Here is a 23804-nt window from a genome sequence, read left to right as displayed (position 1 = left end):
CTCTCAACCCCCAACCACCTGTCTACCCACCTCAACCTCAGTACTCTGAGACTCTGGACTTTACCAGTAGGATCATCTATTCAGCTCCTGGATATGCCAGGCCCTAGCTGAGTGTGGTAGGTTCAGAGGATAATGGCAGGACTCTTTTGGAGGGGCTGTCCCCCAGCGCAGGAACAGGTCCCACCAGAGAAAGAGCACTGGTAGACCCCAGCTGTCGCTGCCTCTACGGTTGACCACGTCAGGCCTCAGGATGCTCTTGTCCGCTGAGCTGCTCTTGAGGGGACTCTGCCTCCCAGCAGAGCCAGGGGCCTGAGCAACAGGAATACAAGATCCCCAGCAGGTCCTGCAAGGTCCCTCTAACCCTTTGCAGCTGTGGAAAGAACATTCTAGACACTCCCTCCTTCAAAAGTATTTACTGAGTATTGCATGAGTCTTCAGTGCCGTTTAACAAATATTTCCCCTTCTGTCTCCTGGGCACTGGGTAGGATGGAACTTTCTAGCTCCCTGTGTGGGGTGAGGCTATGTGACTGGCTCTAACCAATGACTTGTGAGTGGAAGGGACACATACATCACTTGGGGGCCGGAGAACTTATTTGCCAATGCGACACCCCCCATAGCTCTTGTCTCTATGGTATGGCCACTGGGAATGTTTGGGTGGTGGCTGCTCCATGGCCTGGGACCCTCCAGTGTGCACAGTGCTCCCGCTGCCAACCCGTGATGGACATTTAGCATGACCGAGAAACAAACCTTTGTGGTTTGAGGGCACTAAGATTTGGAAATTGTCTGTTACTGCCGCAGAGCCTAGCCTGCTCAGACGGATACAGAGCCCTCGGGTGTGCTAAGCTGGGGACACAGTGGTGAACAGCTCAGAGAAGAGAACTGATGATAAACCAGTAGACAAACAAGCACGTCAATAGTTATGAATTGTCTCCTTACGCATTACTTGAGACAGGGTAGTGAAAAAAGTCTCTGTTAGGAGGTGACATTTAAGCTATGTCCTGGAGGGTGCAAAGGAATCCATCTTGGAAAAGTCTGATGGAGAGGGGAAAGAGAGGGGCCCATCTCAGGCAGAGGAACAAGCATGCACAAATTCCTAAGGCAGAAAGAGACTTGGTCCTCTTAAGAACAGACCGGAGACCCGGGTGGGGTGCCATAAGCAGGGGGAAGTGAGGCCACACAAGGATAGAGAGGGAGGTGGGAGCCAGATTAGGTGGGGGCTTCTAGGTGTTGATGAGGAGATTGGAATTTGCTGCAAGTGTGACAGGGAGCTACTGAGGAGGTTCAAGCCAGGAGGGTGACATGTTTGATTCAGGTTTTAAAACGACTGCTCTGGCTGTTGTGTGGGAAATGGGCTGCAAGGGGCAGATGTGGGAATGCAAGGGGCAGTTGCAGGAATCCAAGCGAAGTGGGGTCCACCAGAGCAGAGGCTAGAAGGGTAATCTGCCCTCAGATAACAGGAGATGTGGGGAGACTGCGGGGGGAGGGGAGCAAGACAGCTGATGACTAAACCAGGGTTTCTCCTACCAAATCCCAGAGGAAGCAGGGACAAGTTGGAAGCCAGGCCCCCCAGAGGTGCTTAGACCCCAGGAAGACAGCGCTCAAAAGCCAGGCAGGAACAGGGGAGGGTGTGGAACAGATAGCCGACCAATGTCCTAGGACATCAGCTGGCATTGGAGACTTGTTCCCATGAGCCTGCAGTGTTATCTAAACAGATGGTATTACTAGACAGGGTCTGACAAGCTCCAACAGCCCTGTGGGCATTTGATACTTGGTGTCCACCTGGATTGGAAAAGAAAGGGTGCCACCAATCTATGGATGGAAAAACAAAAACCATTCTTGCCTACTGAACTTTATGAATCTACTGTAAATAGCAAAACTAGGGGCACCTGGGTGGCTCAGTCGGTCAAATGTCCGACTCTTGATTTCAGCTCAGGTCATGATCTCAGGGTCAGGAGACTGAGCCCCACGTCAGGCTCCACGCTCAGTGAGGAGCCTGCTCGAGATTCTCTCTTCCCCTCTCCCTCTGCCCCTATCCCCAGTCACACGTACTCTCTCTCTCTCTCTCTCTCTCAAATAAATAAATAAATAAATAAATCTTTAAAAAGAAATAGCAAAAGTCGATGGAGTTCACCTTTAGCACTTGGGTCATCTTTCTATTCTGTTTCTCCTCCCCTCCATGCCCATGTGTTCTCTCCCCACTTCCTGTGATCTCATCCTATTCTCAGGAGTGGGTCTCGCAGCCTCATTCACATGCAAGACTAAATGATTAATGACAGCTCAGTAGGTGCCTAATTCTTCCAAGACATTTGGATCATCCAGTTGATCAAAACCTAAGGTCCTAGGCCAGCGGAAGTCTTCAGGGGAGAACTGGAGATCTTTAATTCACAACTACTAGAACGGAATTATTTACCCCTCCTCAGGAAAAGGGTCAAACCCCGGAGTCCTCACCCAAGGTGCCAGATAAGGGTAGCACATGATTAGAATCTTCTCCAAAGCCTGGGTACCATCCCCAAGCCTTCCTTTCTTGCAGCTGTTTGCTGGCAGCTACCAAGAAAAGCCCCTGGCATTTACTTATTCCCAAACATACTCAAACTCTTGACTTTGCTGCTCAATCTAGGTATTGCCACTATAAAAGACTTACTAGAGGGGTTTAAAAAACACTTTTTGCTACTTGTCTTAATGAGAGCCTCCTTTCTTCATTATCATCCTTCTCTGTGGTCGCTGCAGCCCCAGCCAGCCAGCCAGCAGGAGCTAACCAGATGTTCCTGGGAATGGCCCTGCTGGAAAGGCAGAGGCCCAAGTAATTAGCTAGAGGATGAGCTTTCATCTTCCAAAAGAAATTCATCTACTTGGGAAACACGTTAGGGGAAAAAAAAAAAAAAAAAGACTCGTTTCTATTCTAAATTATTGAATTAGCTAGATTTATCTTTCTGCCATCATAGCTTACAAAGAGCGATCTCCCAGAAATGAAGTCGAATCTGTCTTGTCATCAAATACTAAGTCTTTGTCTTTATCGCTAATCCCCACTACCTGCCAGCTCATTTGTGTTCTCCCCTCCCTTCATGCCCTCTCCTCTCCCTCCCCTCCCGTGGAGACACGCGCTCCTGGCTTCTGAAAGTCTGCGCGGTGATCCACCACCACAGAGCTGGTACTGACCTCCGGGTAACCAGATCAAAGCCCCTGCGGGGGGAGGGGTCCGCACAAAGCCCCCTGGCACAATCTGGGCAGGTGACAAGCCCAGTCTTGGCACTCAGGGCCATAAATTGCAGGAAGTAATGTACTCTCCCGGTAGTTGTGTAGACCAGACACAGCAGCTGGCAGGCCAGAGGTCGGAACTCTGCTCTCTGCCCCTCTGGTCCCACTCCTGCCTGCCCTCACCTCCCACAGGGAGGAGGAGAGGTCCAGAGCTCAGAAGGGACATGTTTGGGGCAGGTGAGGCTGTGGGGAGCCTCTTAGCTGAGACCAAGGTCCACCCTCCCCCTGGCAGTTCAGGCTGGCAGCGCACCAGGTCCTGTGCCCAGCACTTTATAACGTCATCATGGCATCCTTTATGGCCACATAGCCTAAGAGGGAGCTGTGAGTTTCTATTTACAGATAGGTCAGTGAGGTTGATAGGCAGATGAGGCCTCAAATCAGCTGTGCCTGACAACAAAAATCCATACTCTTTAGCACAGTCTACCACCTTCCCACCAACAGTTGCAAGCTGTGTGACCTCGGACAAGATACCTCCCCTTTCTGACCTCAGTTTTCTCTGACAATCAGACTCAAGTCTACACTGAGCACCTGCAATGGGCAGGAGCTGTGCCAGGCGCCAGCTGTCTGAGACCTCTAGGGTCTGTGCCCTACCACCTCCTAAGTGGACACCTGGATAAGGTAGAGACCACACCTTGGCAGAACCAGCTTAGCTCCTGACTGTTGAGGTCCCACCGGACTCCTGGCCCCTCTGTATTTCTACCCCCTTTTCCTCACAGCCTGAAGCCATCTCCAGGAACTTCCTCAGAGGAATGGCTGATATGTAAAGGGCAAGGCTAAAAATCACCTGATGCTTAAACATAGGAGATCAGGACCTACGGTTAACCAAAAATTAGAGCTTATGGCTATTGTCAGCCACTCACATTTTAGAATTCTTTTAATCCCTCCTAGCAGCTGAGGTGTTATACATCAAAGTGCCTGCTACAGTGGCCCATAGTAAGCCTCAACAAATATTTGTTATGGATGGATGGGTGGGTGAGTGGATGGATAGATGGATGGTTGGATGGATGGATGGATGGATGGTTGGATGGATGGATTGGATGGGTGAGTGGATGGATGGATGGATTGGATGGATTAGATGGGTGAGTGGATGGATGGATGGATGGTTGGATGGATGGATTGGATGGGTGAGTGGATGGATGGATTGGATGGATTGGATGGGTGAGTGGATGGATGGATGGATGGATGGTTGGGTGGATGGATGGATGGTTGGATGGATGGATTGGATGGGTGAGTGGATGGATGGATTGGATGGGTGAGTGGATGGATGGATGGATGGTTGGATGGATGGTTGGATGGATGGATTGGATGGGTGAGTGGATGGATAGATGGATGGATGGATGAGTGGATGGATGGTTAGATGATTGGATGGGTGAGTGGATGGATGGATGGATGGATGGATGAGGGAATAGCTGGAGAAAGTTTGATTGGGAGGCCCAAAGACAAGGGCATGCTTTTCATGACCTGGGGTGCCCTGGTAAGGTAGGCATGGGATGGTAGACATAGGAAAGGGAACTTGGCAGCTGGAGGGCTGTCTGAGGACCTGGGCAATATAGGTAGATGACGGGGAAGGCACACACAGAGAACAGCGTGCCCCGTCTGGAACACAGATCCCAACATGTTGACAGCACCAGTCTCTCACTGCAGGCTCTGCCTGGCCCACAGAGCAGTGTCAGGAGAACTGCAGGTGTTACTCACACCTGCCAGTTAGGGACCCTGCTCTCTGCCTGGTCAGCTCACACTGGGTAGAAGCCCGACTGAGGCTGCCTCATACATCTCAGCAGAGCTGTGACAGGCTGGGTCTGGTACTCAGTGACCAACATCTGTGGCAGGCCTGGCTCTGCCTGAGGCCAGGAGGCCCCTGACCTGGGACACCCAGAGTGTCCATCCAGCTGCCACAAAGCCCAAGACTAGGCATTGCCACATCAAGTATAGATGCAATAAGGGGGACAGACTTACACTACAAATTATTCATTATTGACCTGAAATGCAACTTCAACTGGGCATCCTGTATTTTTATTTGCAAAATCTGACAACCCTACCCAAGCCCAGGGATCTCTGGGTGGGCAAATCTCAGTGGCCCCCACCCACCAACATTGTCAAAGCCCCCAGCTGCAGTGCTTGCTGAGAGGGGAGGAAGGACCGAAGGACTGTTCCCCCCCCCACCGGCACCACAGGTCATATAACATCTCCCCAGTCAGGACAGCTGGGGGACTCAATGAAACGGTGTGTGGCAGTGCTAAGCCTCAGGAGGGAGGATGGGGTGAGGGCTGCCCTTCCAGGCCCAGCTCCTTCCCCGTCATTTCCTGCAGCTTTCCTCCTAAGGAAGCCCCCCCCCAACCGCCAACCTGCTCCCATTCACTCCCTCAGCGTATAATGACTGAGCACCTCTTAGGGGCCCAGGGTGACAGTGGCAGATCAGCCACGACCTCCAGCCTTATCCAATCTCACCTCATCCTCTAGGAAGCCTCCTCCATGACTCAGCCCCCTCTGATCTGTCTGTGCATTTTCACAACCAATCACACAGCTCCTCTGTTCTGCTCTCTGATGGGTGTGAGGGCCCCCAACTGGAATCCTAAGACCCCAGCAACCCAGAGCGCCCAGTGCTACAGCATGACAGACCTATTGCCTTGAACAGAAAGATGGTTTAAATCCTGGCCTGCTACCTCCCAGCTGGGGCCTGGGGCAAGACTTGTCATGCCTCTAAGCCTCAGTTTCCTTGTCTGCAAGGAGAGAGCTGTCGCACGGAGGTTGGTGGGGGGATTAAAGAATACGATGCAAAGCGCGCTTGGTGCCAATCTGGCCTGTAGGAGCCCCTTGGGTTCCTGTAGCTCACTTTGCTTTGAGTTAGCATTTTATTATCATTTTTACTTGTGGTAAAATGCACAGAATTTAAAAATTTAAAAATTCACCATCCCGACCAGGTTTAAGCACGCAGTTCCGCGGCATTAAGCACGCTCACATTGTTGCGCAACCACCATCCATCCCCGGAGCTCTTTTCATCCTACAAAACTGAAACCTGCCCTCATTAAACACTGACTCCCCTCCTCCCGTCCCCCAGCCGCTGGCAACCGCCATCCTCCTTTCTGTCTCCATGACTTCGACCACTCTGAGTACCTCCTATAAGTGCAGCATACAGTATTTTCGTTGTTGTGGCCACTGGCTCATTTCACGTAGCATAACGTCCTCAAGGTTCAACCATGTTGTGGCATGTGTCAGAATTTCCTTCCTTCTTAAGGATGAATAATAATAAGCCATTGTGTGTATGCACCACATTTTGCTTATCCATTCATCTGTCGGTGGACACTTGGGCTGCTTCCAACTTTTGGCTCCTATGAATAACACTGCTGTGAACACGGGGGAGGGGGAGGGAGGCGAACGTCTCCTCGAGCCCCTGCTTCCCATGCTTGTGGGTACTTACCCAGGAGTGGGAGTGCTGGATCATATGCTAGTTCTATTTTTAATTTTTTGAGGAACCGCCGTACCATTTTACATGCCCACCAATGGGGCACAAGAGTTTCCATTTCTCCACATCCTCTCCAACACTTGCTTTCTGTTCTCTGATAGTAGCCCCCCCCCCAGTGGGGGTGAAGTGGCCATTTCCTCTATCTGGGGACCCTGCTCTCAGCAGGCACCCCATGGACGTTTGTCCCATGAACTGGATTCTGTCCCCAGCTTTCTCCACTGCTCTCTGGCTCCCTAGGATGCAAACAAGGTTGTTTCTCTGCCTGTAGGGAAACCTCAGGCCCGGTGGCTCTGGGGGATTATATGCAGCTAAAGCCACCTCGGTCTGCTTTCTGGGGCAGGCTTGGGAGTGGGGGGGAGGGCAAGGGTCCTCAGCACGGGGTAAGCACGGCCCTGTGGCTTGTCTGCTGGTGCGGCCCAGCGACGACATGCCCTGTCAGCTCTGACAGAGCCAAGGACAAACACAGGCCTGTCACTGATGGAGCCTGCGTCCTGTGGCTGCTGATTCCTTTCCAGCTTTCGGTATTGACTTTGGTCCTCTTCCCGGTTCCCAGTAGAGAGGCCTCCCCTCCTCCCCGGGAGCCCCCGGTTCTCACTGCCCTATCCAAAGGCAGAGTGGGTGGTGGCCTGAAATCCCACCAGGAGGGCCCCACATCCAAGTCCCCAACACTCACAAGTGGGGGAAGCCGACCTCTCACGGACTCAGCAGCACACGAAGGAGAAGGCACCCCCGAGGAGGCTGGGATGTGAAAACGGTAAGCTCCAATGGAAAATGGTAAGCTCCCATCTCTGGAATGATCTAGAACAAGACTGGGGATGGATAGCCTGCTGTTCCTCCCTTTGAGGGGGATGCTTTAACATGGCTTTGGAGCCAGAGACCTGGCTGGGTTCAAATCACAGCTCCATCAACACATGCTGTGTGACCTCACACAAGCTCTTAACCTCTCTGAGTACGTCTAGGCACGTGAGGACATAACACCCAAATCCCAGGGTTGCCCTGTGGCTTTTCAGAGCAATCTGGGTCCTCCTCACTGCACCTGGGGGGATCACACCCACCGGCCTGCCACTAATTAATGCAGAATCTCTGCTCTGTCCATCCCCACCCCCAGCTGCTACAATCCCATACATATTGAGACCATGGGTCAGAACAACACATGAAATTGAAGGATAACAGCCTTCCTTCTTCTGACATGATCTGGCTGGTTCTTAAGGGAAAAAACAGCCCCTCTGCGGCACCGGCTCCACACCACCCTTTGTGTTTGGGCTTCTAGGGAAACGGCAGTCCACTGGTGGTTTCCTTCCAGGACCACCCCGCCTCCAGAAATTCCCCAACGGCTGCCAAGCCCACTGATAAGAAAAGTGAGCAATTTCCAGAAAGAGGCCAGCACATTTCAGAGATGTGGAACAGAGGCAACACCTCTCCAGTGCCCCCCATCCCCACCCGACCCCACTCCCTGCATACACAGTCCCAGGTCACCTGGCCACACTCCCAACAGCACAGGACCTCCTGGAATGCACCAAAGACATGGGACAGTTCAACCCTGATGAGGGTTGAGATGATCATCTCCTCCACTGCTTGTGGCTCCTGTCCCTGCCCCCAAATCCTGGACATTCAGACTATGGGGGGGGGGTATTGGACACCCACAACACACCCGGAACTTGGAGGGACAGAGATTCCGGCATTCGATACACATCCCTTTAGCCATTATTTATTGACCACAAACCAGCTGCCAGGCACTGTCCTGCACACGAGTGAGCAAAACAGACCCTCTGGGCCCAGGGACAGGAGTCCCTCCGCCCTCCCCGCCCCCATGTTGCTGGTGTTCAAAGCCTCCACACACTCTGCCCGCTGGAAACCTCCTCCGCTGAGGGAGCAGAGGAGATAGTGGGAACCCCAACAGAAGAGCAAAGTCCGGGAAGGAGAAACCACCCAGCCAAAGACAAACAAGGAGTTCCGTGCACAACGTGATTACAACCATGAATGCAAGGAAGTGGGGACGCACAGGGAAATGAAAGCTGGGGACCCTAAGGAAGGACCCATCCATCTTCTTTACCCAGGTCAAGTTCAAGACAACTCCGAAAAGCAAATCCAAATTTTCCACTTTTTATTCCAGGAAGGGTGACGTGAGGCTGCAGGGCCAGGCCCAGGGTCTCTGACTAAGCCTGAGTCAGGGCCGCCCACTTGCAGCCTCCCCTGGGGTCAGCAGCCTCCTCCACCTCCTGGCCTCCTGGTCTGCCTCTCCCAAACCCGCCCCACACACAGTCAGGATGGGTGCGGTCCCTCAACACCTTCAGTGACTTCCCCGCCTCTGCCTCCTTCCTCCCTGCTGCTCCCCACACGGTGCCCTGCAATCATTTGCACCCTCCTCCTTCTGCCCCACTGCCTTCCCTCACTCCCTCTCCCCTGCTCCTCTCCAGCAGATCCACTCCTCCTCCAAACTCAACCACGCCGTGGGGCTCCCCTGCCACCCCACCCCTCTCCAGAGAAGTAAGTTGCCCCTCCGCTGGCCTTCCATCCCCCCGAGAGCCTGGGGATTTCGTCTTCTGTCTGTATCCTGGTGCCTGGCACAGAAGCATTTATTGAGTGCCTACAGTGTGGTGGCCACTGCCACGAAGGCCATCCCAAATAACGTTCGCAACAAAGCTCCATGGTATCGTCCCAGTTTGCGGAGAAGGAAACTGGGACCTCAGGAGAAGAGAGGGCTTCGGAGCAAAGAGTCATCACAGTAAAGTGAAGTAGGCAGCCAGCTGTGTCTAGAAGGAGGTGGAGCTGGAATTGGGCTCAAAAAATGAAGAGGATTCTGGCAAACCCAAAGGAGGGAGGGAGAGAAGATGGACGCATTCAAGGCAGGGGGCCACTGAGAGAAACAAAGACCCAGAGGTGGGGAAGCCCGAGAAGTGATTGGCAAGGCTACATAGGACTGTTTCACAGAGGAATCGGGGATGTGGTTAGAGGAATCGATCAGGAGTAGAAAGCCTGGAATGACAAGAAGAGTGCCCGCCTGCCATGGAAACAGGGAAGCCTCTGAGTAAGGGCTGGCAGAGTTTTCGAGAAGGGGATCCCTGGTTGGCAACCTCCAGGTACAAAGCCCTTCCCAGAAGGTTCAGAGACACTCGAATTTCCATCTGCAGAAATGGCTCTGGGAGGCAAACCCACTGTCCCCGTCCCCACCTTCCATGACTCACCTCTCCTCCTCCCAGGGGCCCTCCCATGCTGGGCACTCCTTAGCTCAACTTCCCTCAGCCCTTGCTCTGGTTGCGACCGAGGTCAGCGTTCCTTAGGGAAGCAAGTGTGCGTGTTGTATGTGTGTGGGTACACATGGGCCAGCAAACCAAAGGTGGGGCCTGTCTGCCTCTTTCTTCAGGACCCACCCGACATCTGCACACAGCTCTGGCTCCAGTTAGCTCGGCTCCCTGACCAGCTGTAGCAAGAGCACCCGGTGCCCCGCCAGCCGGCATGGGGGCTCTCACGCCCCTGCTAGACCTGGAGAACTGCACAGAAGTCATCTGGGAAACCAGGACCACCAGCCCAGGGGCTGATGAGGGCACCTGTCTCACACACGCTGCCAACCCCACTAAAGGAAAAAAGTCCTAACAGAACGGGGAAGGTCCCAGATGGTTACACTTTGGGGGGAACCCCCAACTCATGCTCCCTGCACTTGTTCTAGAATGATCAGAGTGGAAATGTAGTTGGTGGTCCAGCTCCCTGGTCCCAAATCAGCCCCAGGGATCCTGTGTACACCAGACCCTCCATCTGTAAGGCGGCCAGGCGGAAAGCTCACTACTGCCTCTGCACACACCCCCCACCCCTGCCCCAAGGCTCTTCCAGGGGCTTGGCTCTGACCCTGACCGACACCTCAGCCCTTGAATGTGATAAGGCATCCTTGGAACTGCCTGTGGGCTCAATGGAGGCTGTTGCTTGGCATGCAAGGAAAGTGGGTCTGGAGGAATTGATGGAGACACAGTTGCCGAGGAGCCCCTCACCCTGGATATGCCCCCACTGCAGTCAGGAGGGACGACACGGCTAAGTGGGGCAAGAAGCATCGCAGGGGGTCCTGTCCTACTTGGCAGTAGCCAGCCCTGAACCGTAGTCACGGCACACAACCTGACTGGCTCTTCTGTCTTCAGCGATTGAAGATCTGGCCAAACCACCAGTCAGACAGATTTTCCCCCAAGCCCCAAATTAATTGGTTTTTGGATTCTACAACCCACGCTGCTGAGCTGGAGCTCCCGGTTGTCCCACGGGGGCTTAGATGTGGAGGCCATGACCCTGAAGCCAAAGCTGGCAGACACCTGGGCTCTGCTTGCCTGCACAGCGAGCCCGGGGAAAGGAGCTCTGGGGGCTGGGCCCAAGGTGCCCTGGCTTGTGGGCTTCCAAGTTCAGGGAGGCCCCATGGCACAGGCACTGGGCCGGCCGCCCTGGTGGCCACTAATGAGCAGATGTGTTCTGGGCTGTCTGTGCGGGTTGTCTCCCTGGGGGCGGCTGCACCGGGCGGGGAGAGCCGGAAGCTGCCTGCCTTGCAGCCTCTGCTCTCCTCCCAGGATGAGCCCGCTGAGCCTGGCCTCATCAGCCACCTGTCCTTTCGGCTCCAGCCTGGCAGAACCCAGCCGAGGAAGGCAACCTTCTTGCCTGCTACCCCTTCTCCCTCTCTCCCTCTCCAACGTTCCTTGGGAGGAAGGAGGTGATCCGAGATCGTAGTTATTCCTACATCATGCTTGGCACATGGTAGGTGCTCAATAAATACTACTTTCTCCTCCATGGGTGATGAGAGGCCACCCACAGATGGTTCTGGGCTGGGCTCCGGAGTCAGACCACCCGTGCACTCTGGCTCTGCCGCTTTCCGGCTACCTGAGCTTGAACAAATCACCACCCACCGTGAGCACCGACTGCAGTGGTGCCTGGCCCCGGTCTGTGCCATGTAAGCATCTGATATTATTTATCTTTTTTGTTAAAGATTGTATTTATTTATTTGAGAGAGAGAGAGAAAGCGAGTGAGAGAGCACAAGCAGGGGGAGCAGCAGAGGGAGAGGGAGAAGCAGACTCCCCGCCAAGCACGGAGCCCGATGCAGGGCTCGATCCCAGGATCCCAGGATCATGACCTGAGCCAAAGGCAGACGCTTAACCGACTGAGCCACCCAGGCCCCTGATATTATTTATCTTAGAAGAATCCAGCTGTGTCCAAATGAGGGACTGAAACAAAATAAAAGCTCGAATCCGGTCTTAGGGGGTAACCCCTGGGTCCCTACCCTGACTAATGCCTCTGTTCTTTCATATGCCATCTAGAGATGGGGTCCAGGCTCTGAGAATTCACAGACAATCCGTGTGTTAGCCCCACCACCACCTCCCTTGAGGACCATGCAGGAAATGCCTCTGTCACACATTGCGGCCTGGCTTTAAGCACAGACCAAGTAGAAAATAACTTTTCCCACCAAAGAGGGAATACAATCAGATTCCCTTCTCCAAAGCTACACACAGAACGCTGATCTTGACAGAGGTTAGAATACAGCTTCTGGAAGAGCTCCTTCTCATCCGAGAGAGAGAGAGAGAGGGATCGGGTTGGTGGGGAAGCATTGCAGCTGGTGGGCAGCATTCTCCAGAAGCCGTCGAAGGGAATCAGTGGATAAAGACTGAAGACGACAAGACTACTATAAAAAGAACCACCCGGGCCGCCTAGGTGGCTCAGTCATTAAGCGTCTGCCTTCGGCTCAGCTCATGATCCCAGGGTCCTGGGATCAAGCCCCGCATCGGGCTCCCGGCTCATCGGGAAGCCTGCTTCTCCCTTTCCCACTCCCCCTGCTTGTGTTCCCTCTCTTGCTGTGTCTCTCTCTGTCAAATAAATAAAATCTTAAAAATAAATAGATAAATAAAAAGAACCTTCTAAACAGGAGAGCGGCTGATGGTCATGGGCCTGGGGCTTGCCAAGCCTGCACTCGGCCAATCCCTCAGCAGCCCTCCAGGGTGGGCTTGATCCACACCCCCTTTTACAGGAAGGGAAAAGATGGGTGCAATGACGAAGCTGTTTGCCCAAGATCTTGTAGCAGGTAAGCAACAAAGGTGGGATCCAGACCAGGGCTGCCTTGCCTAAAACCCAGGCTTTAAACCACAACTCTAGGGGTGCCTGGGTGGCTCAGTCGGTTAAGCATCTGCCTTCGGCTCAGGTCATGATCCCAGGGTCCTGGGATCGAGCCCCACGCCAGGCTCCCTGCTCAGTGGGGAGCCTGCTTCTTCCTCTCCTCCTCGCCCCTGCTCTCTCTTGCTGTCAAATAAATAAATAAAATCTTTTAAAATAAATAAATCACAACTCTATGCCACAACCAGAGGCGAGAATCTCCACACAAGGGCACTAGGCCAGAGGACAGAAGGCAGGACAGGAAAACTGGGGCCACACAACACTGTACCAAGGCGCTGGAAGAACTACAACTACCCCCTTCGCCAGTTCTGCTGGGCCATTTGCTTCTGGGGAGAAGGAAATGAGGCCAGAGGCCACCACTTGCCATGTGTGCTTAGAAGCCAGACTTGAGAGGTGCCCACAGGGAGGCAGACTCACCCCGGGTCTAATGTTCCTGTCCTCTCCCCCACATCCCCGTCGGTCCCCATGTTCAGGTGGGGGGATGCAGGAAAGAAGTGAACGGATGATTACATCCAGATTTCCACACTGCCACCCTGGGACAAGACAGCCGTGATTAGAGCCCTTGCTCACGGGAAGTACGCAGGATCTGCTGGCTGGATTTGTGCTCTCCTCGACACAAATGTGGATTTCAGTGCTCTGACCAAGGCCACAAGGAAAGGAGAAAAACCAGCTGTTCAGGAGTGTGTCACCTCCTCACCTCCCTGTCGCCCAGCACTGGCCTCACCCATCTTGCTGCTCCAGGTGGCTGGGACCTGCGCTGGGCCAGCAGGGCCTCACCACGACCTGGGGGTGGGACAAAGTCCCTTCCCCACACCTCGGCAAAATCCTGGGCGCTGCCTAAATTATTACCTCAGAAAACGGGTTCTTACCCACTCACCCCTCAGTTCACCCAACAGCAACACACACACACATTTCTTAATGGTTAGAAACCAGCCACTTAGGAAATAATTCTTTAAACACAACTTGGAACCAGCTCTTTGGCAGACGTCTTCCGGGTGTTTTTCCTAGGTGAACGGCCAAGCTGAGCAGTAGCGTGGACATCATTCCACTCACTCCTTGCACTGAGACCGGGGACAATGTGGTAGAGTACAGGGGCCTGGGTTCAAATCTTGACTGTGTGCTCGGTCTCCATTGGCCTGAGCCTCCTCCCTATATTGTGGGCAGCCTGCCCACCCGTACACCATGCCACATACACGGTAGCTCTTCTCTCTTATCACGCCCTTGTCATCATTATTCTACGCAACAGTGAAAATAGGTCTCTCGCCTCCTCCTTTCGAAGACCTTTTTGCTAGAAAGGGGAAACTGGGCCCTCTATTTACTTCGAAATGTGTTCTTGGTTTTTTGGCAATTAAAAAAAAATCCCAGATAGTCTTTGTACTCTGCTCCCCACACACACCCCCTCCCCCATATAATTTATGACATTCCCTTTTGCTGATACATCTGCCGTTTTTGTACCAATGGTCATAAACCATTTTTGCTGAGTTTTTTTTAACCACTTACTTAGAAACTGTAAAGTAAAACCTCTTTCTTTAACCCCCCTGCTCTGTAAAAGCACTTAGAGTTCCACAAATTACCTGTCTTCGTGGGGGGAAATCTGGTAAGGCTGGATTTGCAATAGGAATTCATTACGTGAACAGTAACTCACCACCGCAAAGGCTCCCTGGATAAAGCCGGGAAGTTTATAGCCGCTTCGGGCAATTTGGAAAGATCCTCAACGCTGGTAAATAATGTTTATGTTCTTACAGGAGAAAAATCTAAGACCAGCAGGAACTGTGCAGAATTTCATTTTTTTTCTTGGGGAGGGAGCTGCTGCTCCATGAGAAGAAAGGGTTGCTTGGTTTAGGTTTTGTTTCTTGTTTTTTTTTTTTTTTTTAATTTTAATTATATATTTGACAGAGAGAGAGAGAGTGCACAAGCAGGGGGAGTGGGAGAGGGAGAAGCAGACTCCCCGCTGAGCAGGGAGCCCGATGCGGGGCTCGATCCCAGGACCCTGGGATCATGACCTGAGCTGAAAGCAGACGCTTAACAACTGAGCCACCCAGGCACCCGCTTGGTCTAGGTTTTAACCTGTGATGTATCTCCACCCTCGGAGATGTATTTCCACTCTATATTTAGCTGAAAGGTGGTGAGAAAACATCCTGGGTGTCCGAGGTGAGCTTGTCTCCTCCCCTCACCGACGATGTCCGGAGCAAGGTACCGGACAGGGCTCAAGATTTATTTCTAAACTTAGTGGTCCCGAACTCTGGTTTAGTGGCATGAGCAGCACCAGGGAAACCTCCCTATCTCTGACGAAATCAGATGAACTCTGGCCCAGACGTACTGACATGAGACCCCCATGCGGCACAGGGTTTTTGATGGGGATGGAAACACAGACTCTAAGGGCTGGAAAGGCTTTTCAGGGGGCACCTGGCTGATAGTTCTGAGACCTGGCTGCACATGGAATCATCTGGGGGAGCTTTAAAGTAATTTGGATTCCAGGGCCCACCCTCCAGGTGTCTGATTTGGTGAGTCTGGGTGGAGGCCCAGGGATCTGCACTTGGACCTGCACTTGGAGACCCCGGACCCACCCAGCCCACTTAATCTATAAAGCAGAACCAGGCCTAGGGAGAAGTGAGTCAGGTGCCAGTCACCTGGGTTATTTATTTTAGTTATATAAGTTCACCTTTATTTTTTATTTATTTTTAAAAAATTTTTTGTGATCCCTACACCCAACTTGGGGCTCAAACTCAACCCCAAGATCAAGAGTCACATGTTCCTCTGACTGAGCCAGCCAGGCGCCCAGTTCACCTTTAGTTACAGGCCGCCTGACTCTAACAGGGATCTGAGAGCGGCCCACCCCCTGCCAGGCATTCTGCTCTCCAGCCGCAGCTTCAGGGGGGTGGGCAGAGGGCAGGGGATTGTGCTCAGACGTTGATCATCTCCTAAATGTGCCAGGCCCTATGTCTCTACTTTCTCCCCTCTGTCCTGTGAAGTAGGTGTTATTATCCCCACTTTACAGATGAGAAAACTTAGCCTCAGAGAGGCTGAGTCATTGGGTTGGAGACACACAGCTGGCTAAATGACAGAGCTGGGGTTTAAATCCAGGCGGTCCTTCTTTGGCTCACGCCGAAACACAGCATGGGCCCCCCCTCAGCGGTGGTCTCGTTCAGAGTTCTGTTACAGCCAATAGTAGAGCCTTCTCCCCTGATCACCCAGCTGTCCTCCAACCTTCACCCCACAGCTTACATGCGATGTTTCTTTCTTCTAGTTTCTAGTTGACTTTCCATTGCTTTCAGCCCCGTGACCTCAGGTTCACTCTCTGGCTCTTTCAGGGTGGCTCAGTGTTTCGTGTTAGCGCCCTTCGCAGAGAAGAATAATCAGTCCTTGGCAACAGGGGCCACAGAGCCTAGCCCACGCCAGAGCCTAGCAGACGGCCCGCCCACAGCCGCCGAGTGACAAGCGGGTGGCTTGAAGCACGAGGGTGGGCCCAGGCTGTCACAATCTCCCCATGAAGGCGTCTGCCCAGCGCACAACTCCATGACTGCCCCCGAGGCAGCAATGGTCTGGGGATTTGAGAAACAGAAAGAAGCTGGTAGGGCGGCAGGAGCCCAGCAAGCGGTGAGATGAGATCAGAGAGATAAGCCAAGGCCGGTCAACCAGAGCCTTGAAGGGCATGGTAAGGCCTGTGGATTTTTCCCAAGAAACGAGAAGCCACTGACGGTTTCGGGCAGGGAGTGCACGCTCTTGTGCTGTCTGTCCCCTGCACGGTGGGACTGACAGCCCCTTCGAGGCGAGAGCCCCAAACTGTGAGCAGGGTAACCCCAGGGCCTGGCTCTGAATGACCTGCAGAGGCGAGTGTTTGTCGGTGATTGTTGGGCTATTTAGCACCCATCACTGAAAGGGTAAAAGACAATCCATAGTGAATTTGGGATTACAGTGTTACAAGTGTCCATTCCTGCCCCCAGTAAACACATCATTCATCCAGGACACATTGCCTATGAATTTACAACAAATCCAGGTGAGAGCAGGACTGAGGATCACCTTTGTAAAACAAAGAGATCTTTTGCTGAGTAAATTAATCATGCAAACAACACTGGAGAAGAAAGCTTACATCACATAGGCAAACTGCTTAAAATAGTTAAGTGGCACCGATGTAAATGCAAACAATTGGCAACTGAAATACCTACCTTCCGTAATTCAGAAGTTTCCCACCCATGCCCCCCCAACACAAAATCAGTTTGAATTAGTAATACATAACTCTATTTGAATGCCTCACATTAAATTATCCCAGGGCTCAGCTTATCGATTCATAACATTTGGAGGTTACCGTGATCGAACCCAAAGAGACCCCTGACCCCGCATGGCCACACTCGCACGTCCAAACCAGTCCTGGTTTTTAGTTGGCTTTTAATTTTATGCGGCCCTATACCCAAGTAAGCTTCTAATTCCAGCCTCTTTATCTCGTTTCACATTAATTCTTCACCCTTACAGAGGTTTCCGGACCAAAAGCACTGAACCAGCCACTGTCAGCAGAAGTGGACTCGCACCCTCAACTTGTGAAGAAGGCACCAACCCCGTGTCTGCAAAGGCAACACAGAAAAAAGAAAAAAAATCCGCCTCGAAAAACGCCAGGCTTCATGTATCAGCATATTCACTCCTTCAGCCCGGCAATTTGATTTCTGGGAATTACCCTGAAGAAATCCTCTGGATGAGAAAGCAGCTGTGTGTAGTGGGAAAGACCACGAGGCTCCTTATCTCAGAGAAGAACAGAAATAACCCCAAGATGCAGTGAAGGAATGGGCGAGGGGAATACTGGACAACACTGATGTAATATTGCAGAGCTGTTCAAAAGAGGCTCACAGGGGCGCCTGGGTGGCTCAGTCGGTTAAGCGTCTGCCTTTGGCTCAGGTCATGATCCCGGGGTCCTGGATCGAGTCCTGCATGGGGCTCCTGCTTGGTGGGAAGCCTGCTTCTCCCTCTGCCTCTGCCTGCCCCTCCCCCTCCTTGGGCGTTCTCTCTCTCTCTCTCTAATAACTAAATAAAATCTTAAAAAAAAAAAAAGATGCTCACAATGCATTAATGGTCATCTGAGGAACGTTTCTAGTGATGGCATATCATCACATTTAAGACACCATTGATTATAAGACATGCCACGATTTCATGTATCAGGAAGGAAGAAAAAATACCCAGGATGGGTTATCTAACAAGGGGCATCTAAGTAGCTAGGACCCCAAGGGACTATTCCCTAAATGCATGGGGGATGAAAAACAGCCCTTTCCGGGCAGAAAGTATGTCTCATCCTTGCCCTGGGTGCAGGAAGGAAACAAAATCACCCTTGAGAATGTGAAGAAGCCCATACCCATACAGGTTGGAGTCTGAATTTGCACTACAGACACGGTCTCCAAACACCCCCAGCGAAAGCTGAAAATTTAAATTTAATGTAAAGTCTGCTCAAGTTGGCCGTGCCCCCAGGAGACTGTCAGAAGCAATACGAACCCACTTTGGAAGAGGTGAACTTCAAGAGGCTGACGGCGCCCGGAAAACCATCCGTTGTGTGGTGCAAGATCCAGAGATGTTAGAATGTGAAGATAGGCCAGTCTTAGAATTGATGTTAAACAAAAAGCAGAATAAAATGGCCTGTGGGCAATGATATGTCTTTGCAGAGATGACCAACTGGAAGGAAATACACTAAAATGTTAACTGTGGTTTTCTGTAGTTGTAACACTAGAACTTTTTTTTCTTTAAATGACTACATTTCCCCGATTTTCCTAAAGAAACTGTGTGTTTAGTGACCATAGAGGAAACAGAAGAGAAATAAATCGGGGTGATAGAAGTAGGGAGGGGGTGACTTCAGGTGAGGTGGTCAGGGAGGGCACCTCGGAGGTGACACCTGAACTGAGAAGGGGTCAGCATGGGAGAAGCTGTAGGAACTGCTCACGCTGCCTCCCGTGTCAGGATGGGGCTTGGATCATGGGGCAGATGCCTGAAACATATGCGTTAAATGAATATAGGAATTAAGGAATAGTTGCTAAGTCTCAAGGGGTCCCAACCAGAGTCTGCAGTCTCTTCAGTGGGGCCACTCATCAGACTGAGCTGATGAACAGGGCCAGGATACCAGCTGGACCAACGGCAGGGCTCAGCAGAGAACTGTAGTCAGAGTGCTGGACCTCAGTTTCCCCACCTGCGAAATGAGGTGAGTGCCTTTGCCGCCACAGCCCCTCAAAGTCAGCTTCGGATGACACAGTGCTTTGAAATACTGAGCCCAGTGCAGGCACGAGGGGCTGGCATGCTCCAGGAGGTCCTCGTGAGAGCCCAGCGACACCTCCCTGCAAAGCCAACACCCAGTGGCTTTAGACAAGCTGCTTTGTCGCACAGAGCTGACCTTGCTCCACGCTCAGCCAGGGGAAAAGATGCTGCATCAGCTCCAACCTTCCTGGCCGCCTGTGCTTTCCCGATACATTTACTCTGTGCAGGCCCGTGCTGGACGCTGCAGATCCAGAGATGAGAGATGGGGGCCTGCCCTTGGGAGAGGCACAGTGCACCTGGGACAGCCGGATGAGCGGGGGATCACGATGCCCCGGTGTGGGAGCGACCGCGCAGCAGGGGAAACAGGCCAAAGGAGGCTCGCTGCATCTGCTGCCCAGGCAGGAACAGTAGCCACCAACGGGGGGCAGGAACTGAGCATATTCTGGGTTTTCATACATTGTTTCCTTCTGTCTTCACCAAGTGGTGAGGTTATCGCCATTTCACAGATGGGGGCCAGAGGCTCGATTAGTTGTCAAGGTCACAGAGCTTGGAGACGGCCGAGCGAGAACTCCTGCGTTGGCCCGAGGGATTCTGGAGTCCGTGCCCCTAGCCCACTAGCACGCTGAGAGTGTGTGTGCGCGTGTGTGTTGCCAGTGGGGGAGCCAAAAGGGGGGGCAGGAGGCTACTGCAGGCAGAGGTGAGAGCCTGCTGCATTTAAGGACTGAGGGCCAAGGGCTGATGGCAGGCGCTGAGGCAGACACAAAGGGCCAGGTGCTCCGTGACTTTCCCGTGCAGCAAACTCACAAAGGGGCCTGAAAGTGAAATGCCCCTGGGCTTTCTGTAAAGGTCATCCCCCTGCCCTAAGCTGCCACTCAGAGGACATTCAGCAAAGGGCCAGGGGACCATGGCTGAATCCTGAATCCTACCCGGGTTCTAGCTGCTCAGAGGGACTGGCCCAGTGGGACAGGGAGCATACCCAGGTGTCGCCAAGGGCAACCCGGGAACCCAGCGTTGTCCCCCTGGTCTGTGTGTGGAGGGCACTCGGGCAAAGGCTCCCTGTGGCTCTCCCAGAGCAGTGGCCCCTCACGGAGCTCGGAGAAGGAAGAGCCACACTGGGCCTGAATGGAATTCTAAAGATGCCCCTGGCTGGCTCCGGCAGTACAGCATGCGACTCTTGATCTCAGGGTCGGGAGTTCAAGCCCCACGTGGGGCGTGGAGCCTACTTTTAAAAAAAATTAAAAAATGAAAAAATGAAAAAATAAAGATGCCCCAGCTTTCCCGTGGGTCCTCTGCTCATGCAAACACTAATCGAAGTGCTGCCTGTAAAGGGACTTTGCCGATGGAATCAAGTTTACTACTAGGTTGACCTTAAAATAGAGAGATTATCCCGGCTTATTGGTGGCGCCCAATGTCATCACGTGAGCCCTCAAAAACAGAAAAGGGAGGCAGAAGAGAGATGCAGCCGAACGGTCAGAGACCAGAAAGCCTGAGAACTCCATTCACCATGGGAGGCTTTGAAGGGGGCCACATGCCGGGAAATGCGGGTGGCGGACAATGTCCCCGGCCCACAGCTAGCGAGGACACGGGAGCCTCAGTCCCACAACTCCACAGGAACAAATTCTGCCAACGAGCCTAATGAACTCGGAGGCAGATTCACCAGCAGAGCCTCCAGAAGGGAATGCCGCCCGGCTGACACCCTGATTTGGGTCTTGAGAGACCCCAGCAGGGCCAGCTGAGCCGCCCTATGCCCCGACTTCTGACTTACAGAAACTGGGGGATAAGAAATGGGCATTTTTTTAAGCTGCTAAGTTTGTGGCAACTTGTTATGACAGCATTGGAAATGAATGACTAATTCATGAGCTGAGGACGGACCACCCAGGCCCAGGAGGGGCCGGCACAGGGCCTGGGGTGCGGGCAGGCTCCGGGTGTCGGCTCCACACTGCTCCGAGGAGAGGGAGGAAGGGAACCACCAGATCTGGGCCAGTCACGGTCACCAGTAGGGCCAAATTATTCACTCATTCACTCGACCAGCATTTCTCAAGCCTGTGCTATGGCCTAAGCACTGGCTGGGTTTCTGGAACTCAAATCTCACGAGGGGAAAGATGGCCCAACAGACTCAAGCCAGTGAAATGAGTCCTGTGACAGGAACAAAGTCCCTGATGCTGTGGGAGGTCAGAGAAGGGTCACCAGTCCCCCAGGGGTCAACAAGGTTTCCCAAGGCCTGAAGCTGCCTTGGGTCTTGGTGGTCAGGAAAGAAGGAAGTTAGGTAGGGGTGGGCCACCCTGAGAAGAGAACAGCACGGCCGCGGGATGCAGAGATCATGCATGGCCCATTCGGCAGACAGGGGATGTGGTAGACCACAGGAAAGGGACTTGGCCAGCAGGTGGGCCAGGGCAAGCTCAGGAGGGCCCTGAGGTCAAAAAGGGAAGATGGACTGAGGATGCTAAGCTGGGGGGGGGAGACTTTGGGGGGAGGGGACACATCTCAGGACTCTATTCACCCTGCCTCGGGATAGGCTGGCTGAGCTGGTGGACTAGAGCACCCATGTGCCCTCTGTAAATGAATGAATGCACACTTAGTGTACCGGCCTCACGGGTGGCTATGTCATCAGTACCTGGCACATAACAATCCATGTTAGTTTTCAAGGTTAACATAAAGGGCAAGGCCCTGAGAGACTGAGCACATCAGAGAAAACAGCAGGGGTGTCCAATGCGCAGCACTGGGAGTCCAGGCCTGAGCGCCCAGGAAAGCCAGCTGAGGGGACGGCACGCAGCAGGTCCCCACCTGCGGCTTTGGCACAGAGCTGGAAGCAGGCTCTGACGTCCTCCAGGAATGGGGCAGCAGCGGCACACGGTGCGGTGACCGGCCACCTCAAAACTGCCTTCCTGGATGAGAACCAGGCGCTTGTCCTAAAGGAGGAGCTCTAGAGATGGGAAAACACCCTCCAAACTCCTGTCTTCACCACAGAGCTGGCACCAGAGGCCCTGAGGTCATCTAGCTACAGGGAGGAGCTGGGGAGGATTTCTGACTGCTCTAACAAAGTATAGGGGACGTGGGTCTAGCAAGCCCTCCCCTCTTCAGGCTTTACACTCCCCAGTGTGGTAATATTAATAGCTCACATTTCTTTAAATGCAAAGTGCTTTCCATGTATTGATTCATCTGATCCTCAAAACAACCCTCCATGTTTTTCTTAGCCCATTTCAGAGTTGGATGGGAACAAAGGTTTTGAATTTTAAATTGTTTTAACCAGCAAATCCCTTCTTGAAAGGAAATAGTAAAAGAAAAACCAACGTAAGAAACAGTACAGCAACTCTGGATGGGACAAAGGCTAGAGGCCCACTTAGCTAACATCCCCCCCACAATGACTCTGAGGGGTTCTTTAGAAACCAGGGGCCCTGAAGACACATCTAGGAGGACTGGGAGGGCTCACTTGGTTGGGAGTCCCTCCCCCAGGACCACCCGATTGCCCCTAGCTGAGGTGGGAGCTGGTGAAGTTATAGGGAGATCTCTGAGGGCTAGGATTATCCACATCGCACCATGCTTCAGGAGTATCCCGTTAATGCTGACCTGGAAAAGCCAGCTCCTGCATCTGGACTGTGGCCCCTACCTCTCTCGGGAAGCCCTTCCTTGTTACCCTACAGAGACCCTGACTGACACTAGGCATGTTCTTCTGATGACCTTCCCCTCAGAGCCCAGTACTTGAGTGTCGACATTCCATTCCCATTGCAGGGGATGGACTGCGTGGGACGGGTGGGGGTCTGAAAGACAGGAAGGATAAGCAGCCGGGGCTCAGCTGGGCAGGGGGATGAGTGGAGAAGAGAGGGAGGAGTACTCCAGGGTCTGTCAAGTGGGCAAGAGAGAGGGGAGTGCTCCAAATCACAGACCTGCTGCAACAGGGCTGGCCCTTGGAAACCACTAACAGCCCAGGAAATTGAGGCCGAGATAGACCGGGGTGAATCTGCTGAGGTCTCTCAGCTGGTGGGTGGCAGAGCCTAGACTAGAACCCAAATTTCTTGACCTCTCTGGTCCAGTGCCCGTTTCCCAACACCGCTCTGTGAGACTCAGATTTAGGCAGGGCCAAATAAGTAAAACTGAGGATTCGGGACTTAAAAGTCGAGAGCCCTGAATCTGAGTTTCATTCTCTGCTCCGAACCTGCCAGGTGACCTGGGGCAGTAAGCACCTGCTCCCAGGGACTTTGCCTGGGGGCCCCACAGGGACCTAACACCCTCCCCAGCACCTGCCCTCCACCTCTGGGGTGAAAGGGGCGGTATGAGGGCGGTGGGCACCGCCGCCGCCTAGGCACTGTGCCTCAACTATTCCACAGGCAGCCTGAGAACCCGCATTGCAGAGTCCAGCCCTGGAGGTCATCTGTTCCAGGCAGAGGCCCCCACCCCACCCCGCGCGGGCCCCCCCTCGTCGGCACAGGGTAAACCCACCGCCTCACTGCACACACACCAAGCGCACTCACGTCTCCACACAGGCACGCCCCGCCCTGCGCATTCGTGGCTACCCGCACCCACCCCGTCGCTCCCAAACTCCCACACCCGCCCGGCCACGCGCCTTCGCTCGTGCCCACGCCGTTGCCCCTGCGCGCGGCCGGCGCCCGACCTCACGACGGTGCCCCAGCCCCGGCGCCAGTTGCCGGCGAGGGGAGGCCCCCCGACGGGCCCCGCCCCGGCCCCGCCCCCGGGCCCGGCCCCTGGGCCGGCCGGGAGGATGTGAGCTCACTC

The sequence above is a fragment of the Phoca vitulina genome, unplaced genomic scaffold (assembly GCF_004348235.1).
Source record: "Phoca vitulina isolate PV1807 unplaced genomic scaffold, GSC_HSeal_1.0 scaffold1, whole genome shotgun sequence".
NCBI classification, from domain to species: domain Eukaryota; kingdom Metazoa; phylum Chordata; class Mammalia; order Carnivora; family Phocidae; genus Phoca; species Phoca vitulina.
The sequence above is the reverse complement of the archived record's forward strand: the minus strand, read 5'-3'. Positions refer to the sequence as shown.